Source organism: Mytilus edulis, chromosome 12 (genome assembly GCF_963676685.1).
Source record: "Mytilus edulis chromosome 12, xbMytEdul2.2, whole genome shotgun sequence".
Taxonomy (NCBI): Eukaryota; Metazoa; Mollusca; class Bivalvia; order Mytilida; family Mytilidae; genus Mytilus; species Mytilus edulis.
The window spans coordinates 47,396,953-47,412,357 of NC_092355.1; positions in this window are offsets into that span (position 1 = coordinate 47,396,953).

A 15,405-nucleotide genomic window follows, 5' to 3' on the forward strand; every position below is an offset into this window, starting at 1 on the left:
CATCTCAGTTTTAACTTAAGATTGGGTGTTCCATGGGTTATACAATGTCGATTTCGCGAACGTTTCATGAAAATTCATTCATCAGATTTGGACAAAAACGGACGGTCGTCTTTAAAACAGTACAAGCAATAGTTTAAATACAATTCTAGGGACATAGTATAAAATTGAGAATGGAAATGGGGAATGTGGAAAAGAGACAACAACCCAATCAAAGAGCAGATAACAGCCGAAGCTTAAGCTAGGCTACCAATGGATCTGCAACGCAGCGAGAAAATCCTGTACCCGGAGGTGGTCCTCAGCTGTACTTTAAATAAAATTGTGTACTAGTTCAGAGAAGATGGACGTCAAACTATTCTCCAAAACATATAAATGAACTAAAAATAAAAAATAAACATACAAGACTAACAGAGGCCTGAGGCTCCTGACTTGGGACAGGCTTTTTCGTTTTTTGAGAACCCTCCCCATATACCTCTAGCCAATATAGAAGGGTTGATATCTCACTTAAACTATTTAACCTCCCCTTGTTTAAGTGAGGGTCCTATAGTGTTTGTCAGTCTTGCGTGTTATTAATATTGTAACGATTTCGCCACTTAAACCAAGTGGTAAGTTAAATTGAATAAGGAGGCTCGATCGAACATAATTTGCATGGATCCTTTGAGTTGGTATATGATCGTATATGATTGAAATAATAACTAAGTCAGGTAACATTTCATAGGTATTTTATATAATATCTATATATAATCAAATATTTACAATTGATCATAAAAACATACATTAATATTTATAAACAATTTGCCGTAATCATCTCATAAAGGTTTCTCTCTGCTAAAGTGAAAGTAGATTTCTAGAAAACCTCTCTCATCGTATTTATAGAAAGTTGACTAAGTGGAACGACAGCTGACGTGACTTTCCCGTAGGTCGAAGGTCGTCTTCTTCTTCTTCAAAACAAACAATTGTCATGTGTAAGAAGGTTTAGTTTTCTTAAAACATTCAAAACCTTCACACTAAATTATAAGGACATCAAGACAGCATAAATTCCGACTGCTCTTGCAGGCGGTGAGATTAAATCTAAAGTTCGTTTCGTCAACCTTGTATTTATAATTTTCCAGTCAATGGATCGACCAATCAAAACGTTTGTTATGTTCACAGGCAATCTCGTGTTGCAGACTGCCAATACACAAATAAATATGGCTTCTCTTGTAAATAAACTATGGCACTGCTGGTATTTAGACGATTACGGCTAAAACACAAGTTATTACATTAAGAAAATAAATAAGCAAATAAGGTAAACACATTATCGCATCATGTATCATTGAAATACATGCCAACCAACTGTAAACATGGTAAATATTCTGTACGAGGTGACATTCCATCGTAAAAATAGCGTTGCGAAAACGTAAACAAAAACAGCTGACTCATAAAATTACTACTGTAAAATATGGATTACACGAGAACCATTAATTTAATAATACGATCACTAAATCGTAACACAGCCCCCTTACCACTAGGCGTTTGTCCTCAAATGCACAGACACTATCTATACATTAATTAAATTAATCCACTATTAAATTGATTGGTTGGCTCAAAACTTGAAAACAAAATTCAATAACTGCTAAGACAACAACTGTCTTACAGTATACATTTAACCTTAAAAAAAAACCTCATGTATTCACATAGAATTATTTAGGTAACACATATATAAATATATAACACAATGTTCATTTCTTCCAATAAATGTTCTAGGCTGACTGTTCAACATCTTCTGTACTGCAAACTCCACATATTTAATTAAACCAAACAGGAACATCTTCTCCTAGATATGGCTTCAACCTGTCTTGGTGCACTACCCTAGGTTTGGTCTTTAGTCCCTTTTGTATTCTGTATATGACATCATTAAGTTTATTTACAACAATAATATGGGCCTTCCAATTATTTTGTAACTTTGGACACAATCCCTTTACACGACGAGGATTGTGCAACCATACTGGATCTCCTGCATCATAATTTCTTTTCATCCTGTCGCTTGACAGTTTTAATTTACTTCGTGCAAATTTATGAATAACCTCCAACTTTTGGGATAATTTATAGGCATAAACAGTTTTTAAATATAAAGGTGACTTTTCAGTCTCTGGTCTACTCAGAATTAAATCTACTGGAAGATTAACTTCTCTTCCAAATAACATGGAACATGGAGATGTACCCAAACTCTCATGTTCTGATGACCGATAGGCTAACATTAATAAATAAATATATTCGTCCCAATCTCTCTGGTGTTTGCTTACAAAAGCAGATAACATCGTCTCAATGGTTGAATTCGACTTTTCAACCATACCATCCGATTTTGGTCGGAATGGTGTTGTACGGGTTTTATGGATACCCAAAATAATACACATCTCTTTAAACACATTAGATTCAAAATTAGACCCTTGGTCTGAGTGGATTGAAAGAGGAACCCCAAAAATGGCTACTATTCTTTCCACAAATTTCTTAGTCACTGTCACTGCTTCAGTGTCTGGAATTGGTATAGCTTCCGTCCATTTTGAAAAATAATCCTGAACTACCATCAGATAGCGATTATTATTGACACTTATTGGTAAAGGTCCTAGAATGTCAATAGCCATCCTTTCCCAAGGAGCACCCACAAGATACTGCTTCATTGGGGACTTAGGTTTTTTACAAGGTGCTTTCTTAGAAGCACAAATATCACATTTGGTACACCAAAATTTAACATCCTGTCTCATTGTATACCAAAAATATCTCTGTTTTATTTTTGATAGAGTCTTTCTTACACCAAGATGACCACCGGTCACTGTGTTATGTACTTGGTTCAACACGAACCTTTTGAAATTAGCTGGAAGAACAATGTGTAGATCATAATGTTTTCCATTATAGCTTTCCCATTTTCTATATAAGATTCCATTGTCAAGAATTAAAGAATTTAATCTTGACCAATAAAATTTAACTTCAGGACTCATATGGGATACATCTGCCCATATGGGTTTAACTTCATCTATTTTCCATTGGATAATTATACTGATTCATCATCAGATAATTGAGATTCTGAAACATTTTAAAAATTTATCTCTTTAACTGGGTCGTCCTTCTCATTTGACTGCAACCATAATCCTTAGATCTGGTACAAACTCTTACTATCTCAGACTGAACAGGGAGTACATCAGGGTTTATATCTGGACCCTTACTTCTAAATTCATTATGCATTACATGACTTTTTACTGTGTGGCAAGTTTCGTCACTTGTCATGTTTGGCCAATCTTCATTTTTACAGCTAATACTAGTTGTTGTAACTGATTGTTTGACACTTACATCTTGAACATTTCTGCAAGATTCACTAACAGTGACATTATCATTACATTTTTCAACCGTTAAAACGTTTTTCTGAGTTGGAACCAATTCATAATTAATTTCTGCTCTAGCACAGTGAGGACATTTTTTGTTATAGCAAAGACGTCGACTTAGGGCGTCTGCATTATTATGGGACCTTCCAGCTCTGTGCTCAATTTTAAAATCATATGATGCCAGGACCTCGAACCAACGAGCTAACTGACCTTCTGGATTCTTAAAATTGAACAACCAACTTAATGCACCATGGTCACTTCTAACCTTGAAGTATTTACCATATAAATAATGGTGAACATGTTTAATAGAGGCTACTACAGCTAGTAGTTCTCTTCTGGTAACACAATATTTTCTCTCAGACCTACTGAAAGTTTTACTAAAGTAACAAATTACTTTTTCTACTCCATCCTGGAGTTGGGATAGCACTGCTCCCATACCAACATTACTCGCATCAGTATCCAAAATCAATAAATCCTCCCTTGTAGGGTAGAATAAAAAAGGTGCACTAATTAAAGTAGTCTTTAATTCCTCAAAAAATTGTTGACATTCTTCAGTCCAGACAAACTTTTGGTTTTTCTCAGTAACTTTATATAAAGGTTTAGCTTTATCAGCATATTTCAAAACAAATTTTCTATAATTGGATGTTAACCCTAGAAAAGTTCTCACTCTTTTATACTCTTGGGCACTGGCCAGTCCTTAACTTTTATTAGGGTCAGTAGCTACTTTACTTTCGCTAACAATGTGACCTAAAAATTTAACTTCTATTTGAAGAAAGTTGCATTTCTTGGGATTTAGCTTTAAATTAGCTGCTTTTAATCTTTGAAAAACTTCTTTCAAGTACTTAATATGTTCCTCAAAGGATTTTGAGAAAACAATTATATCATCTAAATAAACTAAACAAATTTTCCAGGTCAAACCTGATAAAACTGTTTCCATTAATTGTTCAAAAACAGGGGCACTATTACATAGACCCATTGGCATCCTCTTGAACTACCAGAGACCACCCCCTGGAAAGGAAAAGGCTGTTTTTGGTCTATCCTCTTTGGCTACCGGAATCTGATAATATCGTGACTTTAAATCGACGGTCGAGAAGAACATGGAACCCGACTAGGAGTCTATAGTGTCATCTATACGAGGTAAGGGGTAGGATGGGCGAAAAACCAATAAATTTATGGCGCGAAAATCAATACAAAATCGCCAACTGCCATCGGACTTCTTCACGAGAACTATATTGAAGTTCCAGGGACTGGTAGAAGGTTCTATAATATCTTGCTTCACCATTTTCTGAATTTCAGCTTCAGCATCCTTAATTCTAGCTAGGGGTATTCGTCTGTGTCGCTGACGTACTGGAGGGTGATTTCCAGTATTTATTGTATGTTTAACTAAATCAGTTAAACCAATGTCCTCAGAGGACTTTGAGAATATGTCACTATATTCTATTAAAAGGTCTCTAAATTTTTCACTTTGATCTTTATCAAGATTAGCTTGACAAGACTCAAATACTTCATGTAAATAATCAGGTAATTGTCTCCCCTTATTTACTTTAGCTTGGCCACCAGCCACACTATTAACAAACTCAGAAGTTTGAATATCTTCTTCATCTACTTTATTGCAGGTAGCAATAAGTGTACCCTAATATAAAGTGCAGGGCTCTTTACTTAAATTTATTATCCTCAAAGGAATATCATACATCTCTTGATGTACAATTGATCTTGCCACCAATTAACCATTTTTCTCCATAAATTTCTCATTAGGTTCTATCAAACCAGCTAAACCTCTAAAAATTGGTCCATCTGCCTCTCCAGAAACAATCATTTCTGAGTTTGCAGGCACATCTACTGTCTCTTCAGTCTTGTATAACAACTCTATAACAAGATTTAGCACTACTTGCATAATGATAACATTGAATTATCTCCCCTTTAATCTTCAACTTATTTTGACATAATAAGACATCACAGTCATGAGTCACAAGAAAATCCATTCCAATGATACCTTCATTGGAAATATCAGCCACTTAAACATTGTGGGGATAAATATAATTTTCAAGACAAATTTCAACATCACCTTATAAATGGTGCACTATCACCAGTAGCAGTAATTAAATTAATATTCACAGGATTCATTTTTGGAAGTAATGAGGGATTTATTTCATCAATAAATTTCTTACTTAAAATAGTAACATTTGCTCCTATATCCACAAGAATACTAAACATTTATTATTAATTTCTATTGCCCTGACCAAAATTCTTATTCTGGTTATTATATCCTCTCTGACCATTTTGATAGTTCCTCTGTTGGTTACCCCCCCCCCCCCCCCCCCCCCCTTGGCTATTCCTATTCTGGTTTTGGAACATACCCTTTATATTTCTGGTCAATGGGACCAGTTCTCTTTTAAAATCACATAATTAATTTTTTAATCTTTTTAAATCTTCCCCCTTGTCATCATTCAACTCTGTATTAAATTTAGTATCAGTTTGAACTGAATCTGCTTGTCTAACCATGCGACCTTTTTGTCTCTATGCTAACTTCAATGTCTCTAGCCTAACAGCTAGTGTTTCTGCCTCATGTATAGATTTAGAGTTAGTCTCAGATCAGCATCTGGTAAAGCATCTATAAAATGTTCTAGTGCTAACACACTAGTTATTGTGGATGGGGCACTTGGATAAGCTTGCCTAGTTAATTTCTTAATTGACTGGGCCAATGCGGGTAAACTTTCTTCTTTACCTCTCATACGGGTCTGGAGTTTTGCCCTAAAAAGTTCTGATTTCTCAGCTGAACCATATCTATTGTCCAAAACTTTTACCAAACTATTGTAGACTTTCCTAGATTCTTTATCTAGTTAAAAGAGCTCTTGCTCCCCCTTTTAAACTACCAGCCAAATATAATGATTTGGTTACATCATTCCAACCATTTATTTCAGCTAAAATTTCAAATTGAGCTAAATATTCATTTAAATCATCATCTCCCTCGTACAACTGTGGCTTCATGGTTACATTACTAGACTTGGGTGAATGGGTATGGGAATTGGTCAATCTTGGAACGGGAGGTCTATCCAGCGCAGCATAGTTTTGATTTATATTATACATTTTATCTTTATTAAATGAATAAATATTATCTGTGTTTTGTTGTTGTTTTTCTGTATTTTGATCAGTCATCAAATTGCCAAATATGAGAGTACAAGGATAAAGGCTGTGGATTTTCTATAAAAATCTTGATTTATTTGCCACAAAGTCCTCTTTTTCTATCAAATGCAATGAAACAGTAAAAAATAATGCTTTGCATCAAGTTTCCCCTTGGAACATGTACTAAATGGCCTATCTCTATTATTTATTATATATTTAGTTTTGATACAACTGAGGTTTGAAAAATTCGTACAAAAATGGCTACAGAAGGGTACATAAACCTTAAAACATTCAAAACTTTCACACTAAATTATGAGGACATCAAGACAGCATAAATTCCGACTGCTCTTGCAGGCGGTGAGATTAAATCTAAAGTTCGATGATGATATGTGAATGTTTCACGTCCGGCTATCCTGTCTGGAAAAACCCATTTTTAAAGACTGGAGTCTGTTTGTCTTTTAGCTTTCATTTTACTCCGACTGCGTTGGTGTTGCTGGTACGGAGTATCAGGTCGTGCTGCTTGTATGGCTGCTTGTATTGCCTCTTTGGTGTCTTCGTTGACGACGGGCGATGTGTGTGGTGGGGTGCGCAGTAGGTCTGGGTCGTCGATGTCATACCTTTCTTCAAAGTCGATCCTACTGCGCTTGCCTCTGTCATTTGTGGAGGTGTAATATACCAGGCGATGGCAGGCCTTTTTGGGGTTGTAGGGACTGGTGACAATATCCCTATTGACTACAACCCCAACTGGTTCCCCTTTGTACTTAGTTGGTGTGAGTACATGTCCAACTACGCTGTCTCTTGCCTCGATTTGAGTGATGGTGGTTTGCTGGATAGGGGCAGCAGGTACAACGGCTGTTTTGTTTGCCATCCACTGGTCGTAACGCTTGGCGTCCCTTCTCCTGGTGGATGGTGGCTTACTCTTCAGGGCCGGCTTGGGTTTACAGGAGGGTGCCTCTTGTTTCTTAGCCTTGGTCCACGTCAACTGTACTGACTGTCACCTGGTCAGTACTTGCCGAGAACTTCCAGGCAGGTTCTTTACCAGTCAACTTCATGGCTGCTAACAAAGCATTCAGTTCATCAGGGATATCCGTTCTATTCTATTCTACCATATAGTGACAGCCTTCAACAAATTGAAGATTATGTCACATGATGATTGTCCAAAAAGTGAGAAGTGTTAAGCTGTGATCAGTACGAGTACATCAAACGCGTAAGTTCGTTTCGTCAACCTTCTATTGATAATTTTCCAGTCAATGGATCGACCAATCAAAACGTTTGTTATGTTCACAGGCAATCTCGTATTGCAGACCGCCAATACACAAATAAATATGGCTTCTCTTGTAAATAAACTATGGCACTGCTGGTATTTAGACGATTACGGCTAAAACACAAGTTATTACATTAAGAAAATAAATAAGCAAATAAGGTAAACACATTATCGCATCATGTATCATTGAAATACATGCCAACCAACCGTAAATATTGAATTCTGTACGAGGTGACATTCCATCGTAATAATAGCGTTGCGAAAACGTAAACAAAAACAGCTGACTCATAAAATTACTACTGTAAAATATGGATTACACGAGAACCATTAATTTAATAATACGATCACTAAATCGTAACAATATGTATTGGAGTTACGTATGGCATACACTGAACTTGTATACATTATTGTTTAGGGGACAGGTTAAGTATGTCTCTGTGCGTGGGATTTTCTCGCTGCGTTGAAGACCCTTACGCTGTCTTCTGCTCTTTGGTTTGGGTTTTATTGTCCCTTTGACACATTTCCAGTTCCCATTTTCAATTTCATGTATAAGATAAATTAAAAAAAAAAATAATTATAATTACTCGTTGGTGCGGTCTTTCGCATTTACCTAGCTATGAGGTTTGCAATATAGATATTCTATAGAAAGTACCCTGTTCAAAATGATTTTTATTGCATTATTACTTTTTCCTATTGCCTCAGAAGGTAATACCCCTGTCCCGAGTAACGACCCTGGTTATAGTGTCTGTCCTTTATGAAATACTAATGGTTTTTCAGTGATTGATGGATACTTATCTCTTTTAAATGTATTCACATTTTCTCGAATACAGATTTAAATTATCATATTTGAATTATTAGATATCAAGGGGTACAATCAAAATCACGTGATGGATATACACACACCGGAAGTTACAGTCGAACTCGCCGCTTGAAAGGTTAGTAGTTGCATTTTCTTGTTTATATCAATTAAATTTTGATTAATAACTTGGCACACCGAATGTCAGATAGTATGTAGTTTTAAAATACACAATTGTTTTTGCTAGAAAGCGTGCAGTTATTGCAAACACTTCGACGGTGAAATTTTGGAACTGTGTCGAAGTGTTAGCATTAACTGCACGCTTTCCAGCAAGGATAATTGTGTATTTCAAAACTAGATAGTATCCTACATTCGGTGCACTACGTTATTTATTAAATTTTAATGATATAAACAAGTAAATACGACTACTTACCTTTCAAGCGGTCTGCTCGACTGTTACTTCCGGTGTGTGTATATCCATCACGTGATTTTGATTGTACCCCTTGGATATGATAGATACAGTTTGTTGAAACCCGTATTGAATTGGTTTTGTTGAGAAGTTGATAAATGTCATACCATTCTTGTAATAGAAACAGTAAACCAATCCCTCTAATAACAATGAGACGTAGACTATGCTCTTTATAAAAGTTTGAACACCAAGAACAACATCTTTTAATCTTGTTTCGTACACACAGCAATGAAGACTATAGTCCACATCATAAATATCATTATCACATATTTATAATGAAAACATTGAGTTGAATATCCTGAAAATTGTCCTTCTCATATGCAGCCCGGGGCGAAATAGAAAATGGTTATTGGTAATTGTGTCCCTATTCAAAATGACGTCATCGTTGCGTTCTTCAATACATCGGCGAACAATGAAGGTGTTTGTATCGAAAACTATTAGAATTTTGCTACAATATCTTCGAGTATCACTGTGCTATTATTACCGATTTAGCTCAAGTTATGCCAAATTATTACTATTGGTATTACTATATTCAAAAATGAGGGGAAAATAGCACAATAAATTCGTATGCAATATGAAAAAAGGTTAATCAGAAAGTTAAAATTGAACGTTTTTCTCTTTTCTACAGAACTTAGATATGTGATAAATAGATTATAAGATGTCTAGTCCTGATTGGTGTTGGTATCATCCCTCGGGTAAAGCCTTTGGTTGATATGGGAGTCTCGGAAAGCTACTAGGGTCAATATGGAAAATGGCATGCTATAATCTATCATTATTTTTAACTCACAAACTTTGATCATACTTTAGTATGTCCGCGCATGTGCCTCTGTAAGCAGATTGCGGAATCAGATTAACTATTGTTCTTCCTTTCAATTTTACAAAGATTTGATTTGACAAAAGGTGACGTCAACGCTATACTGTCTATGATTGGTATTCAAACTTGCACTTCAAACCAAGCACAATCATTCAATATCTGCTTGACACAAAGAATAATGTCCGTCCTTTACATTGTTGTCTCTTCCGTTATTTTATTATCATACTTCTATAAATATCCATCAACGTTTGAACATTCCGTTATCCTTTAGCCGGCGAAAAATTATCCATGGCCTTTTTTTTTTTGCCTGAAATGCAACTTTGTTCTGAACCTTTTTTCATTAAGACCGTCGTTATTTACCTAATATTTGGATTACTCATTGCCAAACTAATGTTCGAAAATGGTACTAGCAAAAAAATGGTCAAATAATATACGATAAAAAAAATAATGTTTGCTCAGAACATAGTGTTAATATGGTATCGATAAGAATAATACTTTACCGAAACGCGCATAGAGGTACTAGTCATGTGATCTCATTTCGTATTACCGAATATTCCTTTTGAGGTTATTTATATTGAATCACAAAGGTTTAAGAACACTATACTCGGTGTTTGATTTATTTCAAGAATTTGACAATGTTACCCTATACATATTAAAGTCAAAGATATTGTATTTGTACAAACATCAATCATTTCGATCATTCAAAACCTGACACGGATGACTTGATCTACATACAATGTGTACGATACATTTGTGTGATCGAAAGTCTGCAAATATCATTTTACAATTAGTGATGTATATACAGCATGTACATTAACTTAGATGCTTATTGAAAAATAAAAAGATAAGTATACACGTATTGATAGGAAACGACAACGGCATTCATTAATAAATATGATATATGTACTTTTACAAAAAACGCAATTTGTGATATAAATTAAATTATCTGATAAAATAGGTATCAAATTAAAGGTACAAGGATCACAATTTATTACGCCAGACGTCCGTCTCAAATTCTTTTAATTTCTATAAACTTACAAGTACACTCCTTGTTCAGCATTCATCTATATTTTCTTGAATGACACTCTCGAAATGACTAGTCTATCAGTGTACAGCTTTCAACATTAAGTGATGATTTAATGTAGACAATACAAATACCAAATAAACCAAACAGCAGTTTTTCCCGTAGCAATTGTCTTCTACTAATTTAGGGCAGGATGGGTGGGTTTGATGAAGATAAATATATGGCTAAAATTATTTTGACGTAACAGGAGGAAAATGAGTAAACAATCAATTAAACTACAATTTCCTGACAGGCAAATACAGAATGTGGCGAGGTTATGAGGTTATACATGTATGAGCGCTCAGCTCCCCCTGGTGAAACAGTACAATATATATATATAAACGAACTATCAAAATCATTTGCAAAAAGCCTAAGTCTTGAGATGGATACTAATAGAAATACATCTAACAAAGCACAGTGTTGCCGTGCATATGTACTATCAATTCACACAACAAACAGACATTATGTACAGATCTGAAAGTACTCGCAGTTACTGGCAGCTAGAAAATAAATTATGAAGACATGGATTAATAACGTTACATGTATCATGGTGCAATGAAAATATTTGCTGATGGTTATCATCACGCATTGGTAATGGATTGATTCATATAGTAAGCCTAAGGTTAAATAGTTGTCGCAACATTTATAGTACGCACGCTATAGTATATATAAAACCCAATGATGTTGTATTCTTTTGGCCCGAGGACCTTAAGTTAACACTTTAAAAATGATAAACTGGCATGGACGTCAAGTTGGTTACTTATTCCTATTCCCTATTCGTTACCTATTCCCTATTCCCTATTCGTTACCTATTCGTTACCTATTCCCTATTCCCTATTCGTTACCTATTCCCTTTTCCCTATTCGTTATTTATTCGTTACCTATTCCCTATTCCATATTCGTTACCTATTCGTTACCTATTCCCTATTCCCTATTCGTTACCTATTCGTTACCTATTCCCTATTCCCTATTCGTTACCTATTCCCTATTCCCTATTCGTTACTTATTCCCTATTCACTATCGTTACCTATTCCCTATTCCCTATTCGTTACTTATTCCCTATTCACTATCGTTACCTATTCGTTACTTATTCCCTATTTCTTATTCGTTACTTATTCGATTTTTAATATCCTTCCCCCTTTTTAATTGTTTATACTCTTATATCTGGTAATAGTTCTAAATTTGTTGAGGTAAAATGATCTATTTATGACTTATTTATATGTGTTTGTGCTCAACCGATCCTTTTACTTTATGTTCGATACTCATTTGTTCCTTATTTGATTTTTATACGTTCTACCTTTTAACTGCTTTATGTCCGTATGTTTGAAGATGGATCTTGGTTCGAAGGGATGAAATCACCGTGTTAGCGCTTGCATAAAAAAAAGATGTGGTATGATTGCCAATGAGACAACACCCCACAATAGACCAAAATGACACAGAAACTATCAACTATAGGTCAATGTACGGCCTTCAACAATGAGCATAGCCCAAATCGTGTAGTCACCTATAAAAGGCCCAGACATGACAATTTCAAACAATTCAAAGAACAAAACTAACGGCCGTATTTCAAATACCAAAAAATAAACGGAAAACAAATATGTAACACAAAAACAAACGATAACTACTTAATTTCAGGCTCTTGTCTAGGGACAGGCACATACTAACATAATGTGGTGGGGTTAAACATGTTAGCAGGGTGTACATCGTTTCGGAGATTAAATTACCCTATTAGCGCGCATGTAGCCGTTCCAGCGCTCGGTTAATACCCTGTTACCTATTCGTTACCTATTCGTTACTTATTCGCTTTTAATACGTTTGTTGTACGTTGCACCTTTTAGAAAAGGATTTTCAATTGTGTTCATATCCTGGGTGGTAATAATGTGTTTCTATAGATGAAATACCCCTATTAGCGCGTATGTACCCGTTTCAGCGCTCGGAAAATACCTGGTTAGTTATTCGTCCCTTATTCGCTTTTAATGCACAGGGTATTTGTTGCACCTTGAAATAAATCGTTTTTTAATTATGTTCATGTCTCTGGTGGTAACAATGTGTTCTTAGAGATAAAATGACCCTATTAGCGCGCATGTACCCGTTCCAGCGCTCGGTTAATACCCTATTACCTATTCGTTACCTATTCGTTACCTATTCACTTATAATACGTTTGTTGTACGTTGCAACTTTTAGAAAAGGATTTTTAATTGTGTTCATGTCTCTGGTGGTAACAATGTGTTCTAAGAGATTAAAAATTAAAAAACGATTTATTTCAAGGTGCAACAAATACCCTGTGCATTAAAAGCGAATAAGGGACGAATAACTAACCGGGTATTTTCCGAGCGCTGAAACGGGTACATACGCGCTAATAGGGGTATTTCATCTATAGAAACACATTATTACCACCCAGAATATGAACACAATTGAAAATACTTTTCTAAAAGGTGCAACGTACAACAAACGTATTAAAAACGAATAAGTAACGAATAGGTAACGAAAAGGTAACAGGGTATTAACCGAGCGCTTGAACGGCTACATGCGCGCTAATAGGGTAATTTAATCTCTAAGAACACATTGTTACCACCAGAGACATGGACACAATTGAAAATCCTTTTCTAAAAGTTGCAACGTACAACAAACGTATTATAAGTGAATAAGTAACGAATAGGTAACAGGGTATTAACCGAGCGCTGGAACGGTTACATGCGCCCTTATAGGGTCATTTCGTCTCTAAGAACACATTGTTACCACCAGAGACATGAACACAATTAAAAAACGATTTATTTCGAGGTGCAACGTATACTTACCCCGCGCATTAAAAGCGAATAAGGAACAAATAAGTAACAGGGTATTATCCGAGCGCTGGAACGGATACATGCACGCTTATAGAGTCATTTCATCTCTAAGAAGACATTGTTGCCACCAGAGACATGGACACAATTGAAAATCCTTTTCTAAAAGGTGCAACGTACAACAAACGTATTATAAGTGAATAGGTAACGAATAGGTAACAGGGTATTAACCGAGCGCTGGAACGGGTACATGCGCGCTAATAGGGGTATTTCATCTTTAAGAACACATTATTACCACCAGGGATATGGACACATTTGAAAATCCTTTTCTAAAAGGTGCAACGTACAACAAACGAATTAAAAGCGAATAAGTAACGAATAGGTATCGAATAGGTAACAGGGTATTAACCGAGCGCTGGAACGGGTACATGCGCGCTAATAGGGTCATTTAATCTCTTAGAACACATTGTTACCACCAGAGACATAGACACAATTGAAAATCCTTTTCTAAAAGGTGCAACGTACAACAAACGTATTATAAGTGAATAGGTAACGAATAGGTAACGAATAGGTAACAGGGTATTAACCGAGCGCTGGAACGGGTACATGCGCTCTAATAGGACCATTTCGTCTCTAAGAACACATTGTTACCACCAGAGACATGAACACAATAAAAAAACCGATTTATTTCAAGGTGCAACGTATACTTACCCCGCGCATTAAAAGCTAATAAGGAACGAATAAGTAACCGGGTATTATCCGAGCGCTGGAACGGGTACATATGCGCTTATAGTGTTATATCACCTCTAAGAAACAAACCAAATCTACCACCAGAGACAACAAAACAATTGAAAATCATGTTTTAAAAGGTGCAACGTATGATACACGTATTATAAGCGAATTATAAGCGAGTGATGGAACGAATTAAACAAGGTAATAGCATGCTCCGAAACGATGTACACCCTGCTAACATGTTTAACCCCACCACATTATGTTAGTATGTGCCTGTCCCTAGACAAGAGCCTAAAATTAAGTAGTTATCGTTTGTTTTTGTGTTACATATTTGTTATCCGTTTATTTTGTTGTATTTGAAATACGGCCGTTAGTTTTGTTGTTTGAATTGTTTGAAATTGTTATGTCTGGGCCTTTTATAGGTGACTACACGATTTGGGCTATGCTCATTGTTGAAGGCCGTACATTGACCTATAGATGATAGTTTCTGTGTCATTTTGGTCTATTGTGGGGTGTTGTCTCATTGGCAATCATACCACATCTTTTTTTTATGCAAGCGCTAACACGGTGATTTCATCCCTTCGAACCAAGATCCATCTTCAAACATACGGACATAAAGCAGTTAAAAGGTAGAACGTATAAAAATCAAATAAGGAACAAATGAGTATCGAACATAAAGTAAAAGGATCGGTTTAGCACAAACACATATAAATAAGTCATAAAAAGATCATTTTACCTCAACAAATTTAGAACTATTACCAGATATAAGAGTATAAACAATTAAAAAGGGGGAAGGATATTAAAAATCGAATAAGTAACGAATAAGGAATAGGGAATAAGTAATGAATAGGTAACGAATAGGGAATAGGGAATAGGTAACGAATAGGTAACGAATAGGGAATAAGGAATAGGTAACGAATAGGTAACGAATAGGGAATAGAGAATAGGTAACGAATAGGTAACGAATATGGAATAGGAAATAGGTAACGAATAGGTAACGAATAG